Below are 13,458 nucleotides of genomic sequence, written 5' to 3'. Positions count from 1 at the left end.
TGGTTCATCTTGTAATGATGCTACTCATAGAGAGCCTGGATCTCCTGTGCCTGAACTTGGCGGCTCCAGAGCATTTATAAACCCTAGAAAAATTGCTGTGAATTCTGCTGTCTTGACAGATAACCAGCAAGATGTTGGATCAGCTGCTGACCCCCAGGGAAGTGGCAGAGAGAGGTACAGTGCTCAGAGACTCTCTGGAGGGCTGAAGTTAATGCTGTTGACTCAGATCGCAGAAGCAAAATGTTCTGTCTCAAAGCAGGGACTGAGGGCAAGAGAGCTGTGTCTGGCCTCTTTAAAAGGCAGGTACAGGAACACGGGTGTCACTTCAGATGGGCTGCTGCTGTTGCTGCTGTGCTCTCACAGGATGTGGATGTTCCTTCCTTGCCTTCCCTCACTGTAAGCTCCTGGCTCTGTGGGGTAAGTTTGGTCTCCCTACCCTGTGTACCCCTACTCTAACAGGGCACGTGGCTTTGCTCATTATCCCTGTGCTTTTTCCATTGTGAGTGAGCAGAGCCTGTCCTTGGGGAAGCTCGAAGCTGTGGTTGTTGCCAAGTCCTCTAAGAGATGTCTGTGTGCAGCTTTTTCTCCTGGACCCTACTGCTGTGGAGGCAATGGTGCCCTGTACTATTCCCCTCCTTCATGCTGATATGTCTTCAGAGATAAAGTGCTTTGATTTCTGCCTAAACTTATAATGAGTTTTCATACACAGCTGGGATGGGATCACTCAGAGAAGAAATTTTGTTTGGCCAAGTTTCTGTAGCACCCTCATTTCTGATGCAGGGCTGGGAAGTGGGATACTGCCAGCACAGGCCGTGGGCAGTACCAAGAGCCCAGGGTATGCACTCCTGTCTATAAGCCCTGAGGTGTAGGTAACAATAAACAATTGCAGCAAATGCATCTGCCCTTTGGTGTGGCCAGCTGCAGGCTGTTCTGATGATCCTCAGCACAGAGCTCTGTCTGTTAAATGGGAAAACATTCTTCTTCTGACCTTCATTAAACAGTATCGTTTCTTTGGCATGGCACAATGCCAACAGCCTTCCCCATACTCACACTGCTCCTTCATTATTCTGTATTCAAGAAAGCAAATGTAAACCTTGATGTTTGCTTTGGTTCCCATGGGATATGTGCAATGACAGCTGGAGGCTGGCAGGACCCTGGAGCACCAGCTGCCGGGCTCATAGCTTATTGGGGAACATGCAAGTGTCTACTCTTGTTCCTCTGATTCACATTCTGTGGAGGTTGTTGGGCTTTGAAGGTCACTATGGCCTTCAGCCCTTGTCCTAGAGGTAGTAACGCTCCTCCTTTGGGGCTTGCTGCAGCAGTCAGGTCTGCTGTGTCCTGGGATGTCTGCTGGCCTTGGGCTGCAGGGGACCCAGCCTGGCTTTGCCTGAACCCGTACGGCATGTCCTGCTCTTGTCCTAGGAGGCATGGCAGTGACTGACATGTTGCTCCCTGCACACTCCTCACCCTGGCAGCACCCCATGTGCAGTATGGTGGTGTCCTGACAGCTCTGTGCATGACGCTGCTCTCACAAAGAGCATGGTGAACTGGGGCCCTGCCAGCAAGAAGGTTGCAGACCCAGCTTGCATGGATGTCTAGCTGTCTGAAGGTGCAACCCAAAGGGAAACCAGGAACCAAATGGGAGCTTGGGGGAGAGGTGGTTGCATCATGGGAGTGCTTTGACAAAAGCTGCCGCTGCCTGAGTGAGCAGTGAACACTAGCACAGCCAGGAACCTGGGCTGGCTGCAAACAGGAGCTAGTACACAGACCAGATCCCTGTAACAGCTTTCCCAGCACTCCCTCATGGACAGTGCTGATTTTGATAGGCGTATAACACAGTTTCAGGTTTATTATATTCCTAGAAAGAATGACGCTTTGAAAGATCCCCCCGAACTGAATCCAAACTGCAGAACAATCAACTCTTGTCAGCTTTAATGCTACTCACTGGTCCGTGGCAGGGACAAAGGGGACAGAGTGTGCAGGTTCAGCTCTTGGCCTTTTTGGGGCACCATGGCTGCTGTGCCAGCAGGTAGAAGAATGTTATAGCTGAGCCTGGAACATTTTGCAGAGGCATTTCTCTTGGCAGGTTTATGATATTTTCTGCCTCAGCTGGGAAGCCAGCAACACTGAATAAATCTTCAGGCCAACAAAAGCCCAGAATGTTTTCACAATTGCCAGGATTTTATTAATTTACAAGTACATTATTGAATTTCTTCCTTCTTAACAACAGCTTTCACTTAGACGAGAACTGCTTGAATATGTTTGGTTGTGCATGGTAGGCAAAGCTAGTAGAACTCTGCGGGGAAGTCACCTGCAAAATATTTCATAGAATCATTAAGGTTGGAAAAGACCTCGAAGATCATCTGGTCCGACTGTCTCCCTGCCACCAATATCACCCACTAAACCATGTCCCTAAGCACCACGTCCAATCTTTCCATAAACACCACCAGGGACGGTGACTCCACCACCTCCCTGGGCAACCTGTTCCAATGCCTGACCGCTCTTTCTGAGAAGAAATGTCTCCTCATTTCCAAGAAGAGGCTGACCCCCAGCTCCCCACAACTTCCTTTCAGGTAGTTGCAGAGAGCCATGAGGTCTCCCCTGAGCATCCTCTTCTCCAGACTGAACACCCCCAGCTCCCTCAGCCGCTCCTCACAGGACTTGTGTCCCAGGCCCTTCACCAGCTTCATAGCCCTTCTCTGGACATGCTCCAGGGCCTTGATGTCTTTCTTGTAGTGAGGGGCCCAAAATTTGTGCCATTAATGCATTAATATTTACAGTTTATTGAAACTGTAAACATGATGAGAATGGTTTGGTGCTTTTGTTTGCCAGGTCTTGGAGCACGTTGCAAAAGGGGACTGACTGCCTCTCTGTGCAGGCAGTGTGAAGTCAGCCCTGGAATAGGGAGCTGGCTCATGGGCACCCAGCTCACTTTCTGTAAGACTGTCTTGGACAGTCTGTGAGTTACACCAACACTTAGCACACAGAGATGTTCCTTAATCCCATTCTCTTTTAGTTCTTGGTGTTTTTGGCTACCAGAGAAGTTAATTTGGCATCTTTGCTTTTTCCACTTCAATAGTATCACTTGCTTTAAATACATGCTGCCAATTCCATTGAAGGGAACCCATTGTGCCCAGAAACTGAGCAAACTGATACAGTACTACAACATTTCCCATGATTTCTGGGGTGAAACGCTACTATTTTTAACCATGTTTTGGGATCTGTTAACCTATTCTGTAACAAGAACTAAATAAGCTACTGAGACCAATGCAAAAGAGCAGTGTGGCAGATGGTGTATGTGGGCTGACTGTCAGGATTAGAGCCCCCCTACCCTTGCATGTGCACCTCTGCCTGAAGGAAGGGTGAAAAGCCAGAAGATGAGCATTCCTCTTGGAGGTGGGCAGCACATAAAGCAATGCTTACCATAACCTGTGATGACAGTGTCTCAGTCTAATTCAGAGAGACAGCAGAAACTTCATAGCTCATGTTCCCAAACTCATCTTTGATGTGTTGTTGACTCACTCACAGTGAGCAGCACTGCAGTTTTGCTCCTATGATTCAAGTGCCTGTACCCATAGGCTTTAACAGATTTCCTTTCTATTGCCCACTTAGTCAAGCTGCTCCTCAGACGCATATACCATCTCAGCTGCAGCTTCTTCTGCTGTGCATCTGCAGGAGATCAAGGGACAGTAGAGGTAGCTCAGCAACTTTTTCTGCAGAAGTGATGGGGCAGATGCAAATTTTAGGCTTTCTATCTGTCAGCAGTTCATGTCCTAGACAAATCCTCTCTGTTAGATCTCATGTTCTGCAATGAGCCTACTATGTTAGTGCCTTCACAGAATGCCTCACTCTGCTTGCAGTGCCCTCTCCATGCTGCAGCCAAGGGCAGCGGACAATCCTGCCATGATGTGTGCTCAAGAGTGCTCAAGAGTACATGTCCCACCCCCTGAGGTGGATCTCTGTGGAACTGCTTGTTAGTCCTAAGCATTGTTTTCTGCTAGTGGCTGATGCTGGGATGTGCAGGTGAACTGGCTGGGACTGGCACTTGGTGCCAAGCATCTGAGCAGCAGTGACCGGGCAGCAAGGAGCAGCTGATGGGACCTGCTGCTGCCCAGCCCCATCCAGCCCGGGGGCATCTCTCCTCACAGAAGCCCCTTCCCACAGGGCAGCCAGGTGGCAGTCTTTGATTGGGGCTGGGCTAGGACTCAGGAGGGATTTGGTACTTCTGTTAATGTTGCTGTTCTGATTAGGGAAAGGTTTACCTTACTGGGATGTGAGGCTCTGGCCTGGCAGTGGAGCATGGCTGTGAGGTTTCCCACGGCCAGTTCTTCCCTTTGGAATCTCCCAAAACTGGTGGGCTTGTGTAGCAGGCAACCCCTCCCATCCAGCTAACAATCAGCAGGAAATATCTTCAAGTGATTAAAAAATGTAAATAGGTTAATTATTGCCAAAAAGAGAAAAGAAGAATTAAAATGGCTTCTGTGGGTACATTTAAAATACAATCAATAATTTATGAGACAATTTTCATTCAACAACGAGGAAATAGGAGGCTCCAAACCTTCCCAATGTTTTATCTGCAAGGGAAAATGTTTAAATTATTTATTTTCTTTCATGTGGCTCATGCCATGGGGCGCACCCTCACTGGCCAGCCCATTGTGCTTGGGCACGTTTCTGCAGCAGCTCCCCATGCCCTGACCATGGGGTGCAGGGACGGGGGCTGGCAGAGGCATGGGTGCTGCTGCTGCTGTGGGTGCAGGGCAAGGAGCATGCTGCTGGGCAGGGTCCTTGCGAGCTGCTGCACTCCCCACCCTCACCTTGCCCTGTCTGGGGCTGCTGGGGCAGGAGGGTGCTTCTTCCAGGGTGCTGCATGGCTTTGGGATGCCAGTGCCAACAGAGCTGCAGGAGCCCAGCCCTGGGCCATATTAACCCCTAGTGAATAGGGCAAAGCTGGAAATGAAAAGGAGTCAGTGGAGCACATTGTCCACACCACAAAAAAAAAAAACAAAAAAACAAAACAAAAAAAAACCTGCGTACCATCAATAACAGAAGGGGCATATGAGCTGCTGTGAAGAATCCTTCATCGTCTGAGAAAATATGCCCGGTTTTACAGAAGAAAAACAAACATAGTGAACTGAACATAAATGGCATTATTAGCAGAAAGGGAGTCCCTAATTAACCAGATATAGTCCATTACTGTAGCCTTCAATTCATTAAATTACATAATTACATAAAAATACTGGTAATGTGCTATTTGGTATATCTGGTACTGTCTTCCTAATAATTAGCTCTATAATTGTCAGTTTGACAGGGTAATTAAAAATGTTTAAAGATGTTGTGTCAGCCTTTTCTCCTTTGCTGAGCTCAGTCAGATCTCTCTGGAAGATGATTTTCTACCTGACTTGACCACGGTTTTGTTTTTGATTTATAATAATACATTATGGGAATGACCAGACTCATGTATTACTTTGATGTTCCTGCTAGGCTGATTTTTAAAAGTAGGAGAAAAATGAATCCTGATGTCATTTTCATTTACTTTTAGGAAATCTGTGGCCCCATCCCCCAGCTCATGATACCTGTGATGTGATTTTCCTCTGAGAAGTTGTATGGAGGGAGCGTTGTGAAATCTGACATTTGTAGCCCTAAATCTCAGTTCTGTTTGCTGTGTAAAACCTTTCATCCTACATGCATTTTTTATGAATGGACTGAAAAACACAAGAAATAAAACACGTAGCTCCAATTGTCGCTGCATGTGGACCAGGGCTGCTCAGCCAGTACGGAGCAGGGCAGTTCCAGGGTGCACGATGCCTCGGTTTCCAGGGGCACTCGTGCAGTGATACTTCTCATGATGACGAGTACCGGTGTGCTGGCGATAAAATGCTTCCAGAAGCACAAGAACAGCAGGTCTGCATGCCACCAGAGGGATGTGCGGGGCCCGATGCCCTGGGCATGATGGTGGGAAGCAGGATGGGAGCCTGGACATACACTGGGGAGCCTGGGGTCAGCCCACTCAAACCTGGAGCAGCAGGACACAGCCTGGGACTGTGTGTGCCTGAGCCCTGTGCTGGGAATGTGCTGTAAGGAGGTGGTTTCTGGAGCCATTCTTCTCAGTTCTGTTGTTTTAGGGAAAGCAGTAATTGTAACTGTGCATGGTCAAAGCTCTGACTGATTTCCCTTTTCAACAAAATAAAACCAAATATTCATTACTGAGAAGTGATAAATAAATCTTTCCTCACACCCAGGAATTTTGCCAGCTGGGTTTTGGCTGGGTGGGAGACTGTTTGTGAATGCTTTCAAGGATTTTTGAAAATATTCTGCTTTGAATCATTAAACAAACAAAGTGATCTGGTCTTCTGGAATAAACAGTAATCACACGGAAGTGAATTCTGAACTTCTTTCTTGGCAATACAATTTTCAGCACTTCTCTCTCTCTTATTTTTATTTTTGCATTTGTTTATGCTTACTTTTATTTTTATTTTTGTTCCTGGAGTCTGTTTCTTACACCACATCTTTTCTGTTACAGCAGGCTCCGTAAAGATCACACTTAACAAAGTACTTATAGCATGTTGCTTAGTCTCCTCCCCACAGTCCTTCCCCTCTTAGCCAGAAGCATGTGTCTGAGTCCAGATGGCCCAGTTCCACCACTCTCTAGCCATTAGTTTGTATTCAGTATTCATAATTGCTTCACTAACTGAGAAACTTTACAATCTGTTGCAGGCCATTATATGCAAAACCATGCCCAAATAATTGATCCCCTGCCATCCAAATTGCAGAAGTGCTTGAGCATTTTGTAATCTTACAGAAAAGGTTTGTATTCTGAGTGTTTTGAATGTATATTAAAATAAACTTGACAATGGGATACCAAGGCATAATTTTGCAGCAGCTTTGTCATTAAGTGCTCACACACCCATACCTGTGCAGTGGGGTAGTGTCCTGCTGGGAGTGTCATTTCTCTCTAATGCAATGTCTGGAGCTGAACTGATGCAATTTACTCCTGTGATATTCCACATTTGTCAGCCCCATCTCACCACCACTGCAGCATGCTCACCCATTCTCAATGGAGCCAGCAGAATACCTAATGCTCCTACTAGAGACACAGGGTACCCGCAGCCTCCCTGTGGGGCAGCTTCCCAAATGGAGCCCATGTGCTCAAAACGCTCAGGGCGGGGTGTTTCCACCCACTCCCTTGCACCCCAAAGGGGAAGTTATTGCTGGCAGGCCCTGCGGTGCTGCAGCTGCTGGCCTCAGGAAGGAGAGGAGGCTGCAGTGCTGCTGAGGGCTGTTGCTGGACACCATGCCGTGGCCACCCAATGCCTGCTGTGGCTGTGCTCGGGGAGCAGGGTGGAGAGGTGATGTGCACTGGGAGGCGGGCACAGGGGAGACAGGGCTCAGGTCAGGATGTTTCAGATTATGCTGTTTTCTTTACTCCAGGGGCTTCCTCATCTAGGAGACAAAGAGGCCCTGAGCACCTGCTGCAGCTGCAGCTGAGCACCTCTCCTGAAGTATGGCAGATCTACCTGTCCTCAACTCACAATGCAATAAGACAGGGGCATTGTGGCCCTTTCCTATGACCATAGCCACCACCAAAGATTCCTTACAACAAGAAGTGAAATATTTTCTTTTGTGGTATTCGGTGTTGCCTAGATTGCTGCCTCTGGCTGAGTGGTCTCAGCACCTTTCAGCTATTAAAATTGCAGCAGGTGTGGGCACTGGGAGAAAAGCCCTGGTGGACACTAAAGCTGGCCACTCATGCAGGGTGGTTGGTGTGGGAACGGTGTCAGCACACCTTGCCCTTGCAGTTCTGATGCACTGATGCCTGTTTTCAAAACACCTTGTTTTTAATGTGATTCATGCTGAATGAATCCCTAGGACATGAAGGCAGGAAATGTGACATAAAGCTTTATAAAGGTTTCCAAACAGAGAACCAGCAAGGTCTCCTGTAGGATGATAGATCTCTCCTTAAGTCATAGGAGGAAAGGCTCCTACAAAGAGTAATAAATTCATACATTCCACTAGTCACCAGGGTTATTTCCCACAAAAGAATTTATTACATGGCATACATTTCCCTGCTCACAATAATGAGATCTGGGTTCTAACATGTGACATTTATGACTAGAATTATGAAAAAAAAAAAAAAAAAAGAAAAGACATACAATCTTTGAGAAAAATATGTGGGGCAAATCTCCAGTTTGTATATATGGTATATTCACTCCCTTGAACAGCAGGGGCTGGGCTGGGTTTTAACCAGGGAGCCAGGAATATTTTTGCTAATGCTATTCTAGAAAAATGAACCGCAGTGGGAGCGCCCATCCTGGGCACCCTCCAGTTCTGCTGGAGGCACTGCCCCTGGCCCAAGGTGGCATGGGGGGCACAGCCCAGTCCTGGCATGGTGGCCCTGCCAGGGGTGGCCATGGGAGCCCTCCTGATGGTGCTGGACCCTCCCAAGCTGTGGAGCTGGTGCTTCTCAGTGCAGCTGCTCACTGCTGAGCACTCTGCTCACCTGCCAGGCCGTGCAGCCAGCAGCAGAGGTAGCCCCAAGGAGCTCGCAGTGGAAATTCTGGCATGGCAGAGCAGTGCGCTTTGGGAAAGGTGGCAGGAGATGGGGAGGGAGAGGCAAGGATGACTACCTTTTAGCTGAAACCCCCACAGCTCCTGCACGGCATCCAGGATGCCACAGAACATCAGCGCACTAGGAAATCCCGGGAAGATTGCATGGAAGGACCAAACCCTACCTTCTCTTCTCAACATATGCTCCTTTCTCCACCATCAAGAGGCCAGACAGAGCTTGCAGGAGCCATGGCCTGCTGCTCTAAGACAACCTGCCTGCTCCCTGTAGGAGGTTTCCTGGGCTCAGCTGTGCCGCCGGTCTACATGCAGGTGGGATGTGGAAATACCCAGTCCCCAGTGCTGTATGCCTTCTGGGCTGCTCTCAGACGTAGGGCTAGGATCATCCCCTCACAGTGATGCAGACACCAACAAGATCTATTTGAGAGTGGAGGCAGTTGCCTGCTTTCTCCAGCCCTTCGTTTTGATCCCCAGAAACATGGAATCCCAGAGCCCCTGCAGAAACAGGACAGGAAGGCATGGCAGATCCCTGGCTTCTTCCAGGCCAACAGGATGGCTGACCTGGTCAGGAGGGCTTTAAACCTCCAATGTGCTGAAACCATGGCCCATGAACCTCTGACACTGTGGGAAAAGCCCATTGTGCTTTGTACTCCAGAGCTCCCTGTGCATCTCCCTGACATCACATGGGAAGGACACTTGGAGCTGCTCTGCTGACTAATGGGGTAGTTTGGATGTTACAGCCTAAAATTAAAGAGCTCATTAATTACTATGCTGAAAGCCAGGCTCTCTTTGAGCATGTTCTTTATCATGATTAATGAGGCAGCACAATCTCGTTCCCCCTTTATGTAATCTGTCCTGCCAAAGTGGAATCCACAGTCCTGCCTCCCCCATGCCCTCTCCTCCCTGCTTGGCAGTAAAGGCATGAACAGAGGTTCAGGGCTGAGTATTGCCCCAAACCCCGTGCTTCTCACACTTCCAGAGTTCGAGGTGCTCGTTGCTTCTGCCAATACATTTTCTGAAAGGCATTTGCTTCCTGCAGTCTGCCTGGGCAGAGGGACAGGCAGAGATCTGGGCACTAACAGCCCTGCAGTGTTGGTGGAGCTTCCAGACAGAGCTCAGATGCACTCTGGCTCCTGTGCTTGGCTGGGCTGGAGCAGGTCTCAGCCTGCTAGTGCTGACCCATTTCCGTGGCTCTGCCTCATGTATAACTCATGTGTAGCCCATTTACCCACGGGAATTGGTACTTGCTACCAGGGCATATGTACACAGTCACCTGTGCAGGAGAAATGTACCCACCTCACATCTCCTGGTGACTCTCCTATGCCCAGCAGAGACAGTTCTGGCATGGCTTGGGAGCATGGGGTATAACTGCAACCTGCCGTGGATCTGGAATTCCCCTCCTGCTGTCATGTTGCCTGTTCCTGAGATTTCACATTTTTGCTGAAAAGGAGGTGGCAGGAAGATGGGCATGCCTGTCTGCAGGATGGTCACTTACTACCTGGGAGTTTCCAGTTAGATTTGTCAGCAGAAAGAAAGCAAGGCATTACTGCACATCAGGGCTTGTTATGCAGCTTAAACCTTGGATACTGTTTTCTCAATAAAATAGATGAAAACAATATCGGTGTCAGCAGCGTGCACAGCGCAGTGCAGCTGCAGGAGCCCAGGCTGGATTATGCAGATGTGTGTTGGAGAAACCAGCCTACCTTTGTGTTCTGTAATAAAACTTTACACTTGCTCAGTGTGTTTTAATTAACTCTCCCTGCCCCTCCTGCCTGTGGGAGGCATCCAATCCCTCTGCATGGTGCTGGCAGGCTCCTGGCTTTTTGCAGCCTGCAGCAGCTGCATCAACTGCTTTCAGAACTGAGTGAAAAACATCTTCCTTGGCCAGTCTCTGCCATTCACCCTGTGCCTAGGATGATGCCTGGACAGCTACTGGGCTGCCTCCACAGCAAGTGGTCCTGACAGCAGCAGGGTATGAAGAGAGCATCCCCATCTGGGGAACAGGATGTGGGAGCTGCCCTTTGTGAACATGATGCCCAGCACTGTGTGAGAAAGGTTATGCAGGGAAAACCCAGTTTGTCAGAGAAGCTCAGCTTAAATGGTCTCCTGAAACAAAGGTTGAGAGGAGACATGGTAGCTCTCTAGAGGAATACGTGCCAGTGGCAGAGGTACTGTTTCATTGCATCTGAAGAACAATTCTGAAACTCTCCAATATGAGCAGGAGGAAAACTCCAGGACCAGCGCTCTGCTAGATACACATAAGCCTTGTAATAGCAGCACTAGGTCATGCCCATGTCCTCCTTCCAACCCAAGCTGTTGGGCTAAAATTGTAAACCTAGGATATGCATTTTGCCAATGATTTCTGTTGCAGCAACAGTGAGTGGCCCAGACCCCTCCTTCAGTTCCAGGGATGAATTCATCCTGGGTCTGTGTGTCACGGAGAACCTTTCTCCAAATACAACCATCTTTCATTCCATCTTCTGCTTTCCTGAGTGTAAAAGCTGTAACTCCAAGGCTGCACATGCTTCCCCTGTATTGTGCACCTGAGAATGTATGACTAGGGTGTGCAGAGCTGTCCACTTGGTGAAAAGTCATTGGGTCATTGTTCATAGCCCACAGAGAGAAGGAAATTCTAAATGCAGGTGACAGAAGCCCCATCTCATTAGGCAGTTGGAGCTGCTAGCTAATGAAAGGCCCTGTGGGGGCAGCAGTCCATGGAGGCTGTGGGGTATCGGCCATGAAACCTCTGTTCTGAGGGACATCATCTTACCATGCCTCTTCCCTGGTGAGGGATTTTGAGGGTGTCTATGATCTCTAGCCTTGATGGAGTGGCAGAAAACTAACACGGTGCAAAAGAAACAGGTTCTGCACGTGCTCAGTTACACCCACAGAACATGCTGTCCCTGGCTGAAACAGCCAGATGCCGACTCAGGCTGCCCCATGTGCATCAGAGCCACGTGCGGATCCCCAGCATGGCTCTGGCACGAGGCGAGTCACCAACTGGCCTGGGGGACAGCTTCTGCAAATGCACAGCCTGTGATGCACTGCAGTGTGCTGCTGTGGGACAGGAGAGTTTGGGCTGGAGCTGAACCCTTCCCTGATGAACGCTGATTGGGAGATGGTCACTGGGTGACTCCAAGCACACAAAGCAGGTTCCTGTGCTCTGCAGGGCATGGCGTTTGGTGTGCATGCTCTGCCTGCTTGTACAGCTGAGCATGAGCAACAGAGAACACCTAGACCCCCTTCTGCTCAAATGAAGGATGCAGATGTCTGTATTGGGGCTGGGAAAGGGAAACAAGGCTAGCCGAATTCAAGGTTACCCTGATGTGAGTTATGGTCTGCTCTCTTCACTGTGTGCAAAAGGTCTGACCTTTCTTGATATGGTGTGTGCATGCAGTGAGGTCCTTCTGAGCAATTCCATGGGACACTCTGGACATTGCCTGTATACATAATTGTCAAATGTGCCCTCTGTATTAATCTCTTAAGTTTATGTACCTTGATACACATACCTCGGTAATGTCAGGAAAGAACTACGAATTATACAGTAAAGTTGTTTGCAGGATAAAAGTGTCAAATCATGCAGGATTTATAAAATGCAGTGATGGAATCTGGTGTGATGAAGCCTCTCCAAGAGCACTTTGAGCAGTAGAGGTAATACCTCCCAGGGGAGCATGACATGCTCCACTTGCATTTCAGAAGGGATATGTGCTTGGGTGTTAATCCTCTGATGAGAAGGCTGTCAATAATTGATACTTCATGTATAGCTTTTGTACAAAGCTAAAGGTCTTCTTGGAAGCCTTGAGATTAGCAGAATGATTGAATAATTGATAGTACGTGTTTTATATGATTTTGAAAAATTCACAGTGTATGTTTTCTGGGGAGGAGTCCAATTAAGATTGCAATTCAGCCAGCCCACCTCCCTCCTTGCTTCTCCACCTCCTGAATCTGGGAGGTGGGCAGGTACAGAGGGAACATACACATCATTTGCATTGCAAGAAAGAGTGAACTTAATGACAACACCTCATTTGCATTTTTACTGAGCAGAATGGAAGTAGAGAGAAATGAGGTAAATGTCCCCTCCAAAGCCTAAGGACATCTTTACTTTCATGTGTCTTCCAGGAAACCTAAGCTATAGGGCAACCTGTTTTCCTGTGCCTGGGGAGGGGGTTGCCTGGGGAGGGGGTTGCCTGGGGAGGGGTCCCCTTACACATTGCCAGGGCTGTGTGATTCGCTATGCCCTGGACCAGGCTGTGTGCAGCCAGTGCCTTGACGATGGGATCACCAGCTGAACCAGGGTGTACCCCTATGGCAGCGTTTCTGACCCCACTTCAAAGAGAGAGGTCTGCTTCTGCTGGCACTGGCACCAGCCTCGGCGGCACTGTGCATGCTGGAGGGAGCCCAGAGATCAGCTGGCAGCAACCAAAGTGTCCCATACTGACAATGCACTTGGCCGTTCCTTCTTTGTGTGCTTCTGATTCCAGTATCAATTGCTTGATCTATTAACTCAGCTCAACAAACAAGTCAAGTGTGATTTGCTCTTCACTCTTGCCTTGTGGCATGCATGGTCCCTCTGTGAGTGCAGGTGTTGGAGGTGGCACTGCACAGGATGGGTGGGTCAGAGGGCAAGGGCTGCCTGTGCCCACACAGCCCCTTTGCAGGGGGCCAGAGGTGGCTGCTGCAGCCCAGGACAGTGCCACCAGGGCAGGGGAAGGTGGGCAGCCCTGAGGTGACCAGGGCCAGAGCCCATGGGGCACCAGCACCTGCAGCTTGGCCCGGAGGGTGGTACTGGGAGCCAGCACCCTGCCTGCCACCACATGCAGCCTTGTGTGCTGCGGAGCTGTGCAGCTGCAGAGCCTTTTGGAGAGGGGGAAGCCCTGAGCACTGTTACTATAGTTA

The 13,458-nt window shown here is 49.1% G+C and overlaps 1 long non-coding RNA gene across 2 annotated transcripts in view; it reads left to right on the top strand.

Annotated features, from left to right (window-relative positions):
* Positions 1-6,862, top strand: part of LOC121078729 — a 92,037-nt gene extending 85,175 nt beyond the window's left edge. Inside the window, exon 6 of one of the 2 annotated variants that reach the window (XR_005824707.1) lies at positions 5,540-6,862. This is a non-coding gene — a long non-coding RNA (uncharacterized LOC121078729). The remainder of the gene's footprint in view (positions 1-5,539) is intronic. The other variant, XR_005824708.1, reaches the window with a different exon arrangement.
* Positions 6,863-13,458: the final 6,596 nt, after the last annotated feature.

Source organism: Cygnus olor, chromosome 15 (genome assembly GCF_009769625.2).
Source record: "Cygnus olor isolate bCygOlo1 chromosome 15, bCygOlo1.pri.v2, whole genome shotgun sequence".
Classification (NCBI taxonomy): Eukaryota; Metazoa; Chordata; class Aves; order Anseriformes; family Anatidae; genus Cygnus; species Cygnus olor.
Note: the sequence above shows the minus strand (reverse complement) of the source record. Positions and strands in the feature narration are given on the sequence as shown.